This window comes from Hylobates moloch, unplaced genomic scaffold (genome assembly GCF_009828535.3).
Source record: "Hylobates moloch isolate HMO894 unplaced genomic scaffold, HMol_V3 SCAFFOLD_14, whole genome shotgun sequence".
NCBI classification, from domain to species: domain Eukaryota; kingdom Metazoa; phylum Chordata; class Mammalia; order Primates; family Hylobatidae; genus Hylobates; species Hylobates moloch.
Genome location: NW_026652289.1, coordinates 9,433,587 through 9,450,447, shown reverse-complemented (window position 1 = coordinate 9,450,447; position 16,861 = coordinate 9,433,587).

Sequence of the window (16,861 nt, the reverse complement as noted above, 5' to 3'; positions counted from 1 at the left end):
AAACCATATCAGGTGCCATGCCAGGTCCAGGCCCCAGCCTTCAGAAGCCCTGGCAGAGTCTGCATTTACACTGCTGGGAGCTGGGAGCTGCCACAAAAGAGGTGCAGTGACTCTGCTGAAGAGACCACATGGAGAAGCCAGAAGAGAGAGAGAGAGACCATGGGACCACATGGAGGAAGGGAGGCCCCCAACTCCAGCTAAGCCTGGCCTTCTAGATTGCCCTTTCTTCCCAACTCTTTGGAACTGGCTTCGAGCTTTGCCTCACTCCTGTCCCATTCCAGGGCCTGGTTCTCAGGACTGGAACCCCTAGTGCTTTCCGGGTCCTGGAGCACTTCCTCCGAGGCAGCTCAGAATCATCCAGTCCTGCCCCAGGGCTTCTGTTACAAGTGGGGAAGCATCTTGGATGTCCCTGCCCAGTGGAGCCCCATGAAGGCTGCAGCTCCAAGCAATGTCATCTGCAGCAGAAGAGCCACCCAGCTCATCCCAGTCAACCCACAGAATCATGAGGCATCGACAACCTTGAGGAAGAAGAGACTCTTACAGATATAGGCATTGTAGGCAAAACCAGGTGTAGATAAATGGCTGGTTCTTGGTTGCTATTCTCGGCAGATGTGCTGATAATAGTAAATTCTTTTTTTTTTTTTTTTTTTTGAGACAGAATCTGGATCTGTTGCCCAGGCTGGAGTGCAGTGGCACGATCTCGGCTCACTACAACCTCTGCCTCCCAGGTTCAAACGATCCTTCCACCTCAGCCTCTCCAGTAGCTGGGATTACAGGCGTGCATCATCATGTCCAGCTAATTTTTGTATTTTTTGTTTTGGAGAGATGGGGTTTCGTCATGTTGCCCAGGCTGGTCTCAAACTCCATGGCTCAAGCGATCCACCTGCCTCAGCCTCCCAAAATGCTAGGATTACAGGCGTGAGCCACTGCACTCAGACAGATAGTAGTAAATTCTTTAGATACATATGAGTAGGAGCTTCACAGAGCATCCAGCCAAAAGTTAACCCTTAGGTCTTAGTGTCATATGACTCTAATATTGTCAACCATACACAGGAAGGCTTTCTTCTAAAGAGTAGTATTAATAAACACTTTTTTTTTTCTTTAGACAGTTTCGCTCTTGTTGCCCAGGCTGGAGTGCAATGGCGCAATCTTGGCTCACTGCAACCTCTGCCTCCCAGGCTCAAGTTGTTCTCCTGCCTCAGCCTCCCAAGTAGCTGGGATTACAGGCCTGCACCACCACGTCCAACTAATTTTTTGTATTTAGTAGAGATGGGGTTTCACCATGTTGGTCAGGCTGGTCTTGAACTCCTGACCTCAGGTGATCCGCCCACCTCGTCCTCCCAAAGTACTGGGATTACAGGCGTGAGCCACCGTGCCCAGCCTAAACACTTATTTTTACAACTAAATAAATAAATCTTAACAAATAAAACACCAAATTGTGAAATAAAACAAAACATCAAATTAACAAATACTGAATTAAATCAATCATAAAAAACTCATTGTTAAATACGTGCCTTAGGGCCAGAAACTTGACCACTCGGTGGAACTGTAGAGGCAAAGTGGTACTCACTTATGGGTAACCGTGCACACCTCATCCCAGAGTCAGAAAGAAAAAACACAACATACCTGAGACAGACAAACAAAACAAGGTCACCCAAAATGAGGAAAACCTTGTGCCTTTCCTATAAGTTACTCACTCCTCAACGAAACCTTTACCCCAGACTTTTGCAATACTGCTGCTTAAGGATTTATCAGGACCTTTGTGGATATGACAATTGTGTGATAAATTTTGTTTCTCTGCCATGCACAGACTACTATAAACTCAGTGGCCTTTGTAATTTTGTGCATTTGTTTACTTTAAATGCCTGTTTTATTTGATGATCCATTTCTTCTAGCCCCGGAACATCCTTGCAGATCTTTTTCAAGCAAACTTTTTTTTTTCCCCCAAATGCTTTTGTCTCAAAATCTTCCATTCCCAGAGACCCTGAACTCAGGGAGGGCAGGCACAGTGGAGGGTGGGAGTGGGGCACTGCATGGAAAATAGGAGAATTAAGCGAAGATCTATGTGCTGAATAACCATGTACTCCCACTCAGCTCCCAGAACATTGAAAATGAGGTGGCTTTTTCCCAGGCAAGAAATTGGAGGATTTGTCTCTGAAGAATCTAAACGGCCTCAGTAAAAATACTGCTGAGATTAACAGTTAGGGCCCCCGGTTAAAACAAACAAACAAACAAACAGCCCTCCAATCACCCTGCAGAGAAGCCCAGCCACCACATGTCCCAGTAAACTCCGCAGACCTTCCCTGCAGGCTCCTTCTCTTACAGGGGAACTCTCCAGGATCTTTCCTTTTTGTTTGGTTTGTTTTGTTCTCTATCATATTAGACACCATTCTCTAACACATCTTATGGACATTTTTCCCTAGCATTTTAATATGAGATGGTCACTCACATGATAGGCAAAAAACAAACAGGAGAAAAGACAAATGTGGGCAGCAGATGAGAAGCTCAAAAATTAAAAACAAAATTCTTAAAGAGAATACAGTGCATCCATAAAACAAGAACAGAATGATAGAGAAAAAGAGGGCACAATCAGAGAGCAAGAATGGGCTTTTAGAAAGTAACGATGCATTCGCTAAAATGAAAAATTCAGTAGCCTGATTGGAAGAGGGAGTGGAAAAATTATCCCAGAAAGTAGAACAAAATGACAGAGATAAGCCAGAGGAGAAAAAGATAAAAAGAAAAGCAAAAAGTCAATTCAGAAGCCAACATCCAACAATAGGTAGTCTAGAGAGGACAGATAATACAGAGAGAAAAAAACTATTAAAGAAGGAAGACCCCAAACAACTGCCACCACTGAAATCCATGATTTTCCAGACTGAATAGGCCAGAGAGTACCCAGCACAATGAATGGAGCAAAGCCCCCATAAAGATTGTTTCAAAAAAAAAAAAATCTTAAGTTCTTTCACAGGGAAAAAATAGTTCCTATTTCTAAAAATTAGGATGATATCAACTTCTCAACAGCAACATTGGATGCTGGAAGACAGTAAAGCAACAGCTTCAAATATAATTTCTAGACTCTAGAATTATATAACTAGACAACAATTCGAGAATGAATGTAGAATGAAGACACAGACTGGCAAAATCCCAAACATGTGGACTCCCATGCATCCTTTCTCAGGAAGCTAATTGAAAATGTGCTTCTCCAATAAATGAACCAAGTAAGACACGATGAGAGACAGACAGAGAGAGAGAGAGAGAAACTAACACATAGGAGGCATGAGGTATCACAGCCCAGTAGAATCTGATGGGGAATGGCAAATATATGGTCTCAAAGTCACCCACAAAAATACTTACTAATTACATTATTATTATTATTATTTTAAAACAGAGTCTCACTCTGCCACTCAGGCTGGGGTGCAGTGGCACAATCTCAGCTCACTGCAACCTCTGTCTCCCGGGTTCAAGCAATTCTCCTGCCTCAGTCTCCCGAGTGGCTGGGACTACAGGAGTCCTGCTAATTGTTTATATTTTTAGTAGAGATGGGATTTCATCATGTTGGCCAGGCTGGTCTCGTACTTCTGACCTCAAGTGAGCCGCCTGCCTCGGCCTCCCCAAATGCTGGGATTACAGGCATGATCCACCATGCCTGGCCACTTACTAAGTACATTATATTTGTAAGAGGTGTCTATAACTAAAAAGAAGAAGAGGAAGAAGGAGAAGGAGAAGGAGAAAAAGAGGGAGAGGAAGAAGAAGAAGAAGAAAAGAAGAAGAAGAAGAAGAAGAAGAAGAAGAAGAAGAAGAAGAAGAAGAAGAAGAAGAAGAAGAAGAAGAAGAAGAAGAAGAAGAAGAAGAAGCAGCAGAAGCAGAAGCAGAAGAAGAAGAAGAAGAAATAAACTTACTAATTACAAAGGGAATTGAAACAAATTTCCAGTGAGGAAGACAGATATCACCTTAATCAAATGAGGAAATTTACCATCAATAGTAATAGGGCCAATGAAAATCATGTACACTTGAAAGGATGCAATGAGAACACAGCACTCGAGCCACTGATGCCTCACCTGGATCTAATCACAGGCAGCAGCAGACAGAAAGGCAGAGGGGCTGCTTCAGAGCAAAGGAAATTCATGAGACATGACAGCTAAATGCAATACATGATCCGGGATCGGATCCTGGGTCAGGGAGAAAAAAGTTATAAAGGAGCTTGTTGGGAAAATTAATGAACTTCAAAGATTAATTCTGGGTTAAATAATAGCAGTCCTTCAACAGTAAATTTTCTCATTTTAATAATTGTATCAAGGTTATGTAAGAGAGTAATCTTGTTCTTAGGAAATATACACTGAAGTATTTGGGGATAAAGGGTAAAGGATATCTCCAGCCTATTTTCAAATGATTCAGAGAGAGAGCAAATGATTCATCAAATGGGAGGAAAAGTAAACAATGTGTGAATTTAGGTAGAAGGTACAGGAGAGTTCCTTATACTATTCTTGCAACACTCATGTAAGCTGGCTTATTCATTTTATTATTTATTATTTTATTTCCCCCAAAATTTACATTTTATAGTTAAAAATGTAGTATTACGCCAGGCGCAGTGGCTCACACCTGTAATCCCAGCACTTTGGGAGCCCGAGGCAGATGGATCACCTGAGGTCAGGAGTTCAAGACCAGCCTGACCAACATGGTGAGATTCCCGTCTCTACTAAAAATACAAAACATTAGCCAGGCGTGGTCGTGGGCACCTGTAATCCCAGCTACTTGGGAGGCTGAGGCAGGAGAATTGCTTGAACCGGGGAAGCAACGGCTGCAGTGAGCCGAGATTGCATCATTGCACTCCAGCCTGGGCAACAAGAGTGAAACTCTGTCTCAAAAAAAAAAAAAAAAAAATTGTGGTTTTACAAAAGGAACCAATGAACTAAAAGGCAATATAACAGAAGTTAAAGAGCCTCTACCCAGAGGTAGACAGTAGGCTAATTAACCTCCCTATACCTCACCTTCCTTATCGGTCAAAGTGACTAATAATAGTACCTATACCATAAATTTTCAGGATTGTATAAGGTAAAATGGGTAGCATCCATACCACCTTATAAAAAAAGCTCATTTTAAGAAACATACCCTTGGGCAGGGCAGGATGGCTCATGCTTCTAATCCTAGCACTTTGGGAGGTCAAGGTGGGTGGATCGCTTAAGCTCAGAAGTTTGAGACCAGCCTGGGCAACATGGCGAAACCCTGTCTCTACAAAAAATACAAAATCAGTCAGGCATGGTGGCATGTGCTGGTAGTCCCAGCTACTCAGGGGGCCGAGGTGGGAGGATCACCTGAGCCTGGGAGACAGAGGTTGCAGTGAGCTGAGATTGTGCCACTGCACTCCAGCCTGAGAGACAGAGCCAGAACTTGTCAAAAGAAAGACAGAAAAGAAGAAAGAAAGAAAGAAAGAAAGAAAGAAAGAAAGAAAGAAAGAAAGAAAGAAAGAAAGAAAGAAGAAAAGGAAAGGAAAGAAAAGAAAAGAAAAGAAACTTTTATGGACATAACTCCTCTCTTGTTCTGGTTGCTCAGATCACAGCATGCAATGTCAATATTGTGTGGTTTATTTGTGCAGTTTGTTCTTTTATATGGCTGATATTCAAATTTTGTTAAGGATCCTATACAGAAGGAAGGTGACAAGAGCCCCATGTTGCTCTGACATGTCCTACTATTTCCCAAGACCTATCTCGTTTTTTCTTTCTTTACATTTCAGAAGCATCCCTGCTCCAAGAGAACAAAGGCAAGCTCACAGACACATCCATCTTTGTAAACACAGTAAAGAGGAGGGTAAAAAATAAAAGGTACATCCCTCAATAACTGGGCTCTGAAAGGCAATACACTGGAGATAGTTACCCGTGATCTGGAGACATGAACCTAGAATAGAAGAAGTGCCATTTTAGATGTCTATTTCCATCTATGAAGAGGTGTCTTAGCAAACTTTGTACTAGGAACAACTACGTAAGCTGGATAAAATACAAAAGACAGCATTCAGAGTGCCTGAGAGAACAAACAAGACATCCAGATTGGATCCTGGAGAGGTCCTGAGGAAACACATTCAGGTGAGCCCCATTCTAGCCTCTACTTTTTCCCTCGGAGCATCTGCCAATTTGAAATACAGGCCACAGGGGATGAATAAAAAGCAGTAGCTGGGAGCTTGCATTGGTCTCATTGAGAAGTCTGGGAAGAAAAACCATTTGAATGTAGAACTACCATGGCAGCCAGTGCTTGAGGGGCAAAAATTCAGGGGAAGGGGGAACTGCAGAGATATGAGCTTCACATTCTATGTGGCTTTTGCTAGAGGTATTTCCAGCTCAGGACTGAAAAACAAATAGCTGCTGTAAAGAAATTACAAATCAAAACAGCAATAGTCTTATTGACTTCAAAAATGTACCCCCCACGCCCCACTCCTGATACCAAAACAAACAAAAAATGTACCCCCAAAATTCATGTTTTCCCCAAATCTCAGAAAGTGATATTTGGGCATGTAATAAGTAAGCATCTTGAGATGAAATCTTCCTAGATTTACAGTGGTCTCTAAATCCAACGACTGGTGTCCTTATAGGAAGAGGTGATGACACAGAGACACACAGAGGGGAAGCTGTGGCCAAGGAGACAGAGATTAGAGTGAGGCAGCCATGGCCAAGGAGTGCCTGGGGCCAGGCTGGGAAGGCAAAGAAGGATTCTTCCACGGGGCCTTCAGAGGAACCATGGCCTTCCCAACACCTTGATTTCAGAGTTCTAGCTTCCAGAACCGTGAGAGAATAAATTGCTTTTTCAAAAACCACCCCATTTGTGGTAATTTACTTACTTCAGCCCCAGGAAACCATGCAAGTCTAATGGTGCTGAAGATATAAAAATCATCATTCAGAGCCTGCCAGAGAAGAGGGACCCTGGTAAATACCCCAGGCTTTCAGTTGTGATCCCAGAAGGACTGTGCCCCAGTAGAAAAGGAAATCAGACTTAGTCTTGACACAAGACTAAATTTTCTTAGGGATGAAAAATACTGTACCAAAAAGTGTGTACAAGACATGCAGAGCCAGTATGAAGATCTAACATAGGTATATATAATTGAGTGGAGAAGAGCTGAGAGGATGGGGACAAGCAATATTTGAAAAGATACTAAACTGGAAAGTCTCCAAAATTGATGAAAGACATCAAACCACAGAATCAAGATGCTCTGCCAACTCCAAAGAGGATAAATTATTTCTAGGAAAACCAGTAAAACTGCTGAAAACCAAGACCAAAAAATATATTTTTCCTCCCCAGTGTTATTAGGTATAACTGACAAATAAAACTTGTGTATATTCAAGGTGTACAACATGATTTGATATACACTAATATGGTTTGGCTCTGTGTCCCCACCCAAATCTCATCTCAAATTGTAATCCCCACACGTTGAGGGAGGGAACTGTAATCCCCAGGTGTCGAGGGAGGGAGGTGATTGGATTATGAGGGTGGTTCCCCCCATACTGTTCTGGTGATAGTGAGTGAGCCTCACAAGATCTGATGTTTTTGTAAGTGTTTGCCAGTTCCTCCTTCATTCACTTTTGCTCTCCTGCCTCCTTGCGAAGAAGGTGCCTGCTTCCCCTTCCACCATGATTGTAAGTTTCCTGAGGTCTCCCCAGCCATGTGGAACTGTGAACCAATTAAAACCTCTTTCCTTTATAAATTACCCAGTCTCAGGCAGTTCTTTATAGCCTCATGTGAACAGACGAATACACACACATACACAGTGAAATGATTATCACAACCAAATTAATTAACATCAGAATTAGTTACTCTGTGTGTGTGTGTGTGTGTGTGTGTGTGTGTGTGAGATGTGGCATTTAAAATCTACTCTCTTTAGTGTGGGAGGGGAGTGAGGGAAGAGAAATTACCTAATAGGTACAATGTACAGTATTCAGGTGATGGTCACACTAGAATCCCAGACGTCACCACTACACAATATCTCCATGTAACAAAACTGCACTTGTACTCTCTAAATCAATAAAAATAAAAATTTATAAAATAAGATAAAATTTATAAAATCTACTCTCTTCACAGATTTCAAGTAAAAAAATATAATATTATTAACTGTAATCACCATGCTGAACCCCCAAAATCTTTAAAATAGCCAGAGAAAACAAAGAACACATTACCTTTAAAGGAGCAAAAATGTAAGACCAACAACTGACTTTTCAACAAGAAAAACAGAGCACGGTAACTAATTCTGATAATGGAATATAAAGATACCTATTTGATGGGGGTGGGGAGAGGAGAGGAGTATCTACCTGCCACCAACATCATACTTAATGGTGAAATACTGAAAGATTACCCCTTGAGACCAGGAATAAGGAAAGCATGTCTGCTCTCACCACTTCTATTGAAAATTGTATTGGAAGTTCTAGTCCATTGCACTAAGTCAAGAAATAAATAACAGAAAAGAAGGACTGTAAAGGATAAAATTGTAATTATTTGCAGACAGTGTGGCATGCTCTCTGGGCTACTTGGCAAGTGTGAGCCCTTCACTCACCTCTGGTGCAGGTACCAGGAGTGTTCTGGCACAGAGATTATGATCCTTTGGGGGTCTACCCTATGTGCTGGGTTGAGGAAGCAGATGCTTGGGAAGGAGAGATGCCTGGCTTGATTTAGCTGCTTCTGGCCAGGCACAGGGCATTTTTCTAGGGGCTGGCAGGAAGGGGAGCCTGGCAGCTAGTGGAGTGCACATGGGTGCACTGAGTTGCAAAGTGGGGCCCTTGGTAATGCAAGGGTCTAGATCTTCCATGAAAGCATTATATCTTCATGCCCAAGGGAAAGTGGCATTAAATAGCAACAAACAAAAATCAAAACCACCATCACAAGTGAAGAGAGAAACTGAAGAAGAAAGGGAAAAAAATGTGCTTCGAATTTTAGTACCTTCAGCATCACTTGTTCCTGCTTCTTGAACAAGGGTCTCACATTTTTATTTTGCACTGGGCCCTCCAAATGATGTAGATTGCCCTGCTCCCCTTTGTACTTCAAGGCATAACTTAGAGCAGAGTTCAAAAAAGGGGAGACACAGCAGGAGACACATAGCTGAGACCGTCCTTCTGAGGCCCGAAGATCATGGAGCTGGTGAAGCCTACTCTCCAGCCCCACCCCCACATGCCTATGATGCACTCCTGAACACCTACCTGCACTGGGCTCAGATGGAAGAAGTCTGAACAACAGATGCACACGTCAAGGGGATACTCTTGGAAAACTAAACATTCTTCTTTTAATACGCTGACTTACACTTTCTCTTTGAGATACATTTTTTCATTTGTAGATAGTTTGGTATGTATATCTAAAAGAGAAGGGCTCTTTCCTAAAATATGTAATTACAATATCACTGTCAATCATATTTCTCAAGGATGAAAAATACTGTACTAAAAAAATTGACACTTGGCCAGGCGTGGTAGCTCACGCCTGTAATCCTAACACTTTGGGATGCCGAGGCAGGTGGATCACTTGAGGTCAGGAGTTCAAAACCAGCCTGGCCAATATAGTGAAGCCCCATCTCTACTAAAAATACAAAAATTAGCCAGGGGTGGTGGTGGATGACTGTAATTCTAGCTACTTGGGAGGCTGAGGCAGGAGAATTGCTTGAACCCGGGAGGCAGAGGTTTCAGTGAGCCAAGATCGTGCCACTGCACTCCAGCCTGGGTGACAGAGCGAGACTCTGTCTCAAAAAAAAAGAAAAAAAAATTGACACTCATGTCTTGGTAACAGCAGGTATCCAGTCACTCTTCACATCTTCCTGATTTTCTTATACATTTGCCTGAATTAAAATGCAAACAAGATTCCCACTTTGCATGTGGTTGATATGCCTCTCAGGTGTCTTTTCAACTATGGGTTTCCTTCCTCCCCACTCCTTTTTTTCTCCTTGCCACTCATTTGTTGAAGGAACTGGGCTGTCTTTCTGATAATTTCCCATATTCTAGACTTGCTGGTAGCATCCTATGACACTGTTTCACATATTTCTCCATCCCTGGATTTCCTGAAAACCTGTGGTTAGGATGTCTGCTTAGGGACTGAATCAGATTCACAGCTGATGTTTTTAGCAAGACTATTTTATAAGGGGTGTGTACTCCATCAGGAGGCAAGTGAGATCTCCACATCACTCTGGAGAAACCTCCTTCTCTCTCTTCCTTTCTCCCTCTGTGCCTCTCCTCCTCCCCTCCTCTCCCTATTAGCAGTCATTGATGATAAGCTGATCACTGATAAGTTCCATAATCCCAACGATGGTTTACAAAATGCTTTATCCTCATTCTATCCACCCTTCTTTTATGCTTCTATTAGAATATTTCCATAGGGACAAATTTTCCCCTGTTAACTATCTATTTAGCTATAGACATAATTCCAATGTTATATTTCCAGCACTTAATACATGTTCACCCTGGAACTTTATTCCCTATTAGGGTATAAAGAGGAAAACTGAGCAAAAACAAGGAAGCCCCTGTGGATACCTATTTCCTTAATTCAAGTAATTGATATCAACCTATATATCTTTCAACTCAGAATATGTAGGACCATGCAAGTATTTTGTTTATTTTATGGTTTTTCCTGTAGCCTTTTGGCATTTGACATTGTAAGTCACAATCATGATTAATACATGAGCTCTGGGAAACTTGGATTGATAGATCACTAATATTTTTAAGGAGTAGCTCACAATTACCAGACTGCACTCAAAACAGCAGAAATTCTCTCCAAGAAAATGTGTAAATAGCTAGTTTCTACAGGAGAGGAAACCTCTCTGAGTTTGTCATCTTCAGCTTTGGTTCACCCTCCACCTGACCCATTTAATTATACAAGGGCATCAGCCATTGAAAGCTAAAATTAACAGTTCATGAGTTTTGCCAGAGAGCTCTGATATCTCCAGTGGAAATTTTCCATACTGCTCTTGTGACAGACCAACATCCACTGATGTTGCCACAGAGAAACAAAAAGTAAGAAATGAGGTTTTTGCCTTGGTTTTTCAGTAACTGCCACATGGACAGCCTGCCTGGTCTTGGTGATAATCCCACTCTGGTCACATTCACATAACACATAGTTTTTAGTCATTGACTGTGGGCCTGGTGCTGAGAGTAAAGAAGTGCACAAGAGCCTGTGCCCAGAGCCAGGAGAGCTGGCCTCCTACACCAGCCCCAGCACTCACTGGCCACATGAGTTCAGGCCAAGTCTTGAAAATCACATAGATTCGAGGCATTGGAAGAGTTCTGGGGAAAGACGCACTCCACACCAAATCAGGATGAGCCAGATTAAATTCCCAGCTCTCCCCCTTACCATCTGTGTGGCATGAGCCTGAGGTCACTTAGAAATGGTCAGAAAGGAGGAAGCAGATGAAATAGGAGAGTGCAAGGAAGATCCAGGGGAAACCACATAGCTATCGTTTCTTCTTTAATCAGCGTGTAATGTTCATATAGTAAAATGTAATAACATGCACCAATCTTAAGCATACAACATAAGGAACTCTTCACATGAATCCCATATAACCACCACCCAGATCAAGATATAGAACATTCCCAGCACCCCCAGTAGACGGACATTTTAATGTGAAAATACCGAAAGTTGAATCCCACAACTTCTATTATGTTACCACAGTCAGTCCTGCCTCACTCCAGCACCAACTCCTTACCAGTGGAAATGGGTTTACAGCTCCCCGTTCCACCCTCCTGGTGACCAAGAGCACCACTTATAGACTAACCTACTGATCTGGGGTTACAGATGGAGCCTGTAGATCTGTCTTAGACTTTTTTTTTTTTTTTTGAGACAGAGCTTACTCTGTTGCCTAGGCTAGAGTGCAGTGGCATGATCTTGGCTCACTTCAACCTCTGCCTTCTGGACTCAAGCTATTCTCATGCCTCAGCATCCTGAGGAGCTGGGATTACAGGCACTCGCCACCATGTCCAGCTAATTTTTGTATTTTTTAGTAGAGGTGGAGTTTCACCATGTTGGCCAGGCTGGTCTCAAACTCCTGACCTCAGGTGATCCGCCTGCCTCGGCCTCCCAAAGCACTGGGATTACAGGCTTGAGCCACTGTACTCGGCCTGGCTTAGACTTCTAATGTGTAATGAGCTAACTGGCCAATGCTGCACTGGCAAAATATACAAAATATTGTCCCCTTCTTATCATACTAGCTAACCAGGCCAGATTTTCTTTATATTACAAAATGTGCTAAATATCATAAAATTACTACGCGGGCAACAAAAGTTGCGGGGATGTAACAGCATCCTTCTTAGTAGCCAACTGGTGGGAACCACTCAAAAGTCCATCAACAGATGAATGGATAAATAAAATGTGGTTTGTCTATACAATGGAATATTATTTAGCCATAAAAAGGAATGAAATTCTAATACATGCTACAACATGGATGGACCTTGAAAAACCTCATACTGAGCGAAAGAAACCAGACACAAAAGACCACATACTATTACGTATATTTCCATTCATACAAACATCCAGAACAGGTAACTCTGTAGAGACAGAAAGTAGATTAGTGATTGCTTGGGCCTGGTGTTCAGGGTGGAGGGATAGGAGGTTGATAGCTAAAGGGTATGGGGTTTGTTTTGGAACATTTTGATAAAATGTTCTAAAATTATAATGTTGTTTGCACCTATTTGCTAATATACGACAAGCCATTAAATTGCACACTTTAAATGGGTAAGTTGTATGGTATGTGATTGCTATGGTTTGAATGTCTGTCGCCTCCAAAACTCCTGGTGAAACTTAGTCACCATAGTAACTATATTAAGAGATGGGGCCAGGCCAAGTGCGATGGCTCATGCCTATAATCCCAGCAATTTGGGAGGCCGAGGCAGGCAGACCGCTTGAGCTCAGGAATTTGAGAGCAATCTGGGCGACACGTCAAAACTTCATCTCTACAAAAAATACAAAAATTAGTTGGGCATGGTAGTTTGCACCTATAGTCCCAGCTACTTGGGAAGCTGAGGCAGGAGGATCACCTGAGCCTGGGAGGCAGAGTTGTAGCGAACCAAGTCACACCACTGCATTCCAGCTTGGGTAACAGAGGGACATCCTGTCTCAAAAAAAAAAAAAAAAAAAAAAGGCTGGGCACCCATGGCTCATACTTGAACTCCCAGCACTTTGGGAGACCAAGGTGAGTGGATCACTTGAGACCAGGAGTTCAAGACCAGCCTGGCCAACTGGTCTCTATTAGTAGAAACCCCGTCTCTACTAAAAGCGCAAAAAGTAGCTGGGCGTGATGGTGGGCGCCTGCAATCCCAGCCGGTCAGGAGACTGAGGCAGTAGAATTGCTTGAACCCGGGAGGTGGAGGTTGCAGAGATACAGTGAGCTGACATCGCACCACTGCACTCCAGCCTGTGCAACAGAACGAGACTTTGTCTCAAAAAAATAAAATAAAATAAAATGAAAGTCACAAACACCGAGGAAAAAGCCAAATGAACATAAAGGCACACCGGAATAATCCAGCCACGAGCCAAGGAATGCCTGGGGCCACCAGGAGCCAGAAGAGGCAGGAAGGATCATTTTCTAGGGCCTTCGGAGGAAGGGCAGCCCTGCTGATACATTGATTTCAGACTTTTGGCTGGTCTGAACGGTGAGAAGAAATTTTTGTTATTTCAAGTCAGGAGGCGGAGATTGCAGTGAGCCAAGATCGTACCACTGCACTCCATCCTGGGTAACAGAGCAAGACTCTGTCTCTAATAAATAAATAAATAAATTACTCAGTCCCAGGTATTCAGCTATAGCAACAGAAAATGGGCTAAGACCATGATTATATCTCAATAAAGCCATATTTAAGAAAAGAAAACAAGGGGGCAATATAAAGTAAATTGAAATGTAACTTAAGGTGTTATTACCCAAAGATACTCACGATCAGCATTGCAAGGAAGATCCCTCTGGTACTTTTCTACCTGTAATTTTGTTGTTATTTTACTTAATCATGATCATACAATACACAGAGTTTTATAGGACTGGAATGATTTCTAAGGTATAACAGTCAGATTTAGGTGCCAACACCAGAAATTTATTGAGCTATTTGAAGCACAAAGAGATTTAACAGAAGGACTCTTTGGTGTTTATAAAACTGTTAAAAAGACTGGGTAGAGACTCTAGACTGGCTTCCCAGGAATGGATCACATGCAGAACTGGCCAGCCAAGGCAGCTGCTAGCACTGCCACAGCCAATAATAGCATCAGGAAGCTGCCACTGTGACTGGTGAATCCAGCAACGGCCTTGTTAGCTGTGATTGAGGGATCTGAAAACCACCACTGGAACTTCTGGCTTCAGAGCCTTGCCACTGGCACCTCCGCTAATGCTGCCAGGCACACACATATCCAAAAAAAGCATTCGCTGATTGTGCTTACAGCAGAAAACACAATGGCAGCCAAAGTGTGGCGGCCACTTTACTTCTCGAATAAATGCATCCAATTGGTCACACCTAATTGATATCAAGAACCTTAGCTGCAAGGGAGGCTGGGAAATACAATTATATATAGAAAGGCATTTACCATACCATGTTAGAAACTTTTAAACTATTTTAAAATAGCTACATAACTTTTCATTAAATATACATACATATATATATATATATATATATGCATTTAATTAATCAACCCCCCACCTATTTAGGATACTTTGTTTCCAGAATTTTATATTATGAATATTAAGAATCCAACATTTAATATTATAAATAATAATATGATGATACTGCCAATAATAACAACTACACCTTATTTAATACTTCCTTCTTCCAGGCAGTGTGCTAGGTAGGCCCTTTGATATTAATTATATTTGTCAATCATTTTTTAGTTAAGACTCAACAACCTGCTTATGAGGTAACTATTAATCCCATTGTACACATAACAAAACTGAGGGTTAAAGAGAAGTCAGAGCTAGATTTAAGACCAAAGTTTGCACCTTTAACCAGTACGCAAATACTCATGCAAAAAGACTTTTTTGGTCTTAGAAATGATCTCCATTGGACAAATAACCAGAAATAGAATTACATACTGTTCAAGAGCTGTGATGCTTCTAAATCCCTTGAGATACATGAATGAGCAGGCCAGATTCTCAGTTAACGTCACTGTCAGGACTGCAAACACCTCCATGGCAGGAGCTCCCTTTTATCACTTGAATGCCTGGCTCAGCGCCTGGCACACTGCGGCCACTCCGTGGGTGTTTCTGTGAGTAACAGCGGGTGTGCAGGCAGGAGTGCATGAAGGTGCTCCAGTCCAAAGAACTGCATTCCTTTTGCGGCATAAAGCACTAGCTGTATCTAGGCTAGTCCAGCTCTAGACCACACACGAAAGTGAGTGCCTGGAACATGCAACCCTCTATCTGCTTTAGCCACCTTCACGCACCAGCTAAGTCATCGCACTTTCCGTGACCATGTTGCCTGAAGAGAATGAACATGGTCTGATAAATCAGGCATCCAAGCAACTGTGCACAAGACTGGAGATTGCATCCATTGCTTTAGGTAGGTCAATGGGAGCAATTTTTAGCAAGTGCAACTGCGTCACTTTGGATTATTTAATAAGTTAACTGTCCTATTTAATGCTGATTCTCTAAATCAATATCAGCCACTCATATATATTGTCACAGTCCACCAATGCCCAGACAAGTTAGACTGTGAGCCCAAGGACTTCAGAAGATGCATTAACCACTGCAGGCCACCAAATAGCCTTCCTAAGCCTTGCCCTACTTCTCTCCCAGGAAGGGGTTTATACTCACACAACTACCAGCTGAAGGAATTGGTATTGCTAATACCTTGGGACCTCCGTGTACTGCTTTTTCCCGCAGAGCAAAGTGTAGAGGCAAAATGATTGCTCTTGGGGCCAGGCATGGTTTCTCACACCTGTAATCCCAGTACTTTGGGAAGCCGAGGTGGGGGGCGGGTGGAACACCTGAAGTCAGGAGTTAGAGACCAGCCTGGCCAACATGGTGAAACCCTGTCTCTACCAAAAATACAAAAATTAGCCTGGCATGGTGGTGCACACCTGTAGTCCCATCTACTCGGCAGGCTGAGGCATGAGAACCACTTGAACCCAGGAGACGGAGGTTGCAGTGAACCAAGATCATACCACTGCACTCCATCTGGGTATCACAGCAAGACTCTGTCTCAAAAAAAAAAAAAAAAAAAAAAAAAAGAACGATTGCTCTTGGGAATTTCACCACTAAGATGCCAAAAACCATGGCACATCAGCTGGCCTATAATAACGTGGGTCTACGTTCCAGTGGATTTATTCCATCCTTCAGACTATATCACGTGGAATTTTCTTATAGTCTTTCTCCCCCTTTAAAACAATCCTAAGGTTATTAAAGATGCTCCTTTCAGTACTGCCTTCCCTGCCCCTTGGGCTACACTATTCAGCTGTTTTTTAAGGAACAGAATTGTAACTTGCATTATCAATAGAGAACATTCCTGGAGAAAACACAGATGTTTTCTGGCTCATGTCACACAGGCGGTTCTGAAATCTACTAAGTTTTATCAGGACTTCCTGGCACCGTGAGAGGAAGGTTGGGAGGCAGTATTACTCAGCCAGACCAAAATGATTTTATTTATTCCACATAGCCTAAAAACATGTTTGAACATAATGTGCCATAATTTTTCTGGTGATTTCTATGAATCAGTTTTTAATTATGAATAATGTTTTTAGAGATACTCCTGAGAAATTGTACCCAAGGTTCCCTTGACAGCCATAACATAAAGTATCTAAAATGAAGCAGCTTCCACGGCTAACACAGAAAATCAAAGCATGGATTTCTAAAGGATCCATTAGTCATCTTTGCTGAGAACAAGAGTCTCACGATTCGCACATGCAAATGGGTGGCTGAGAAATTCAGATCAACAAACATAACTAG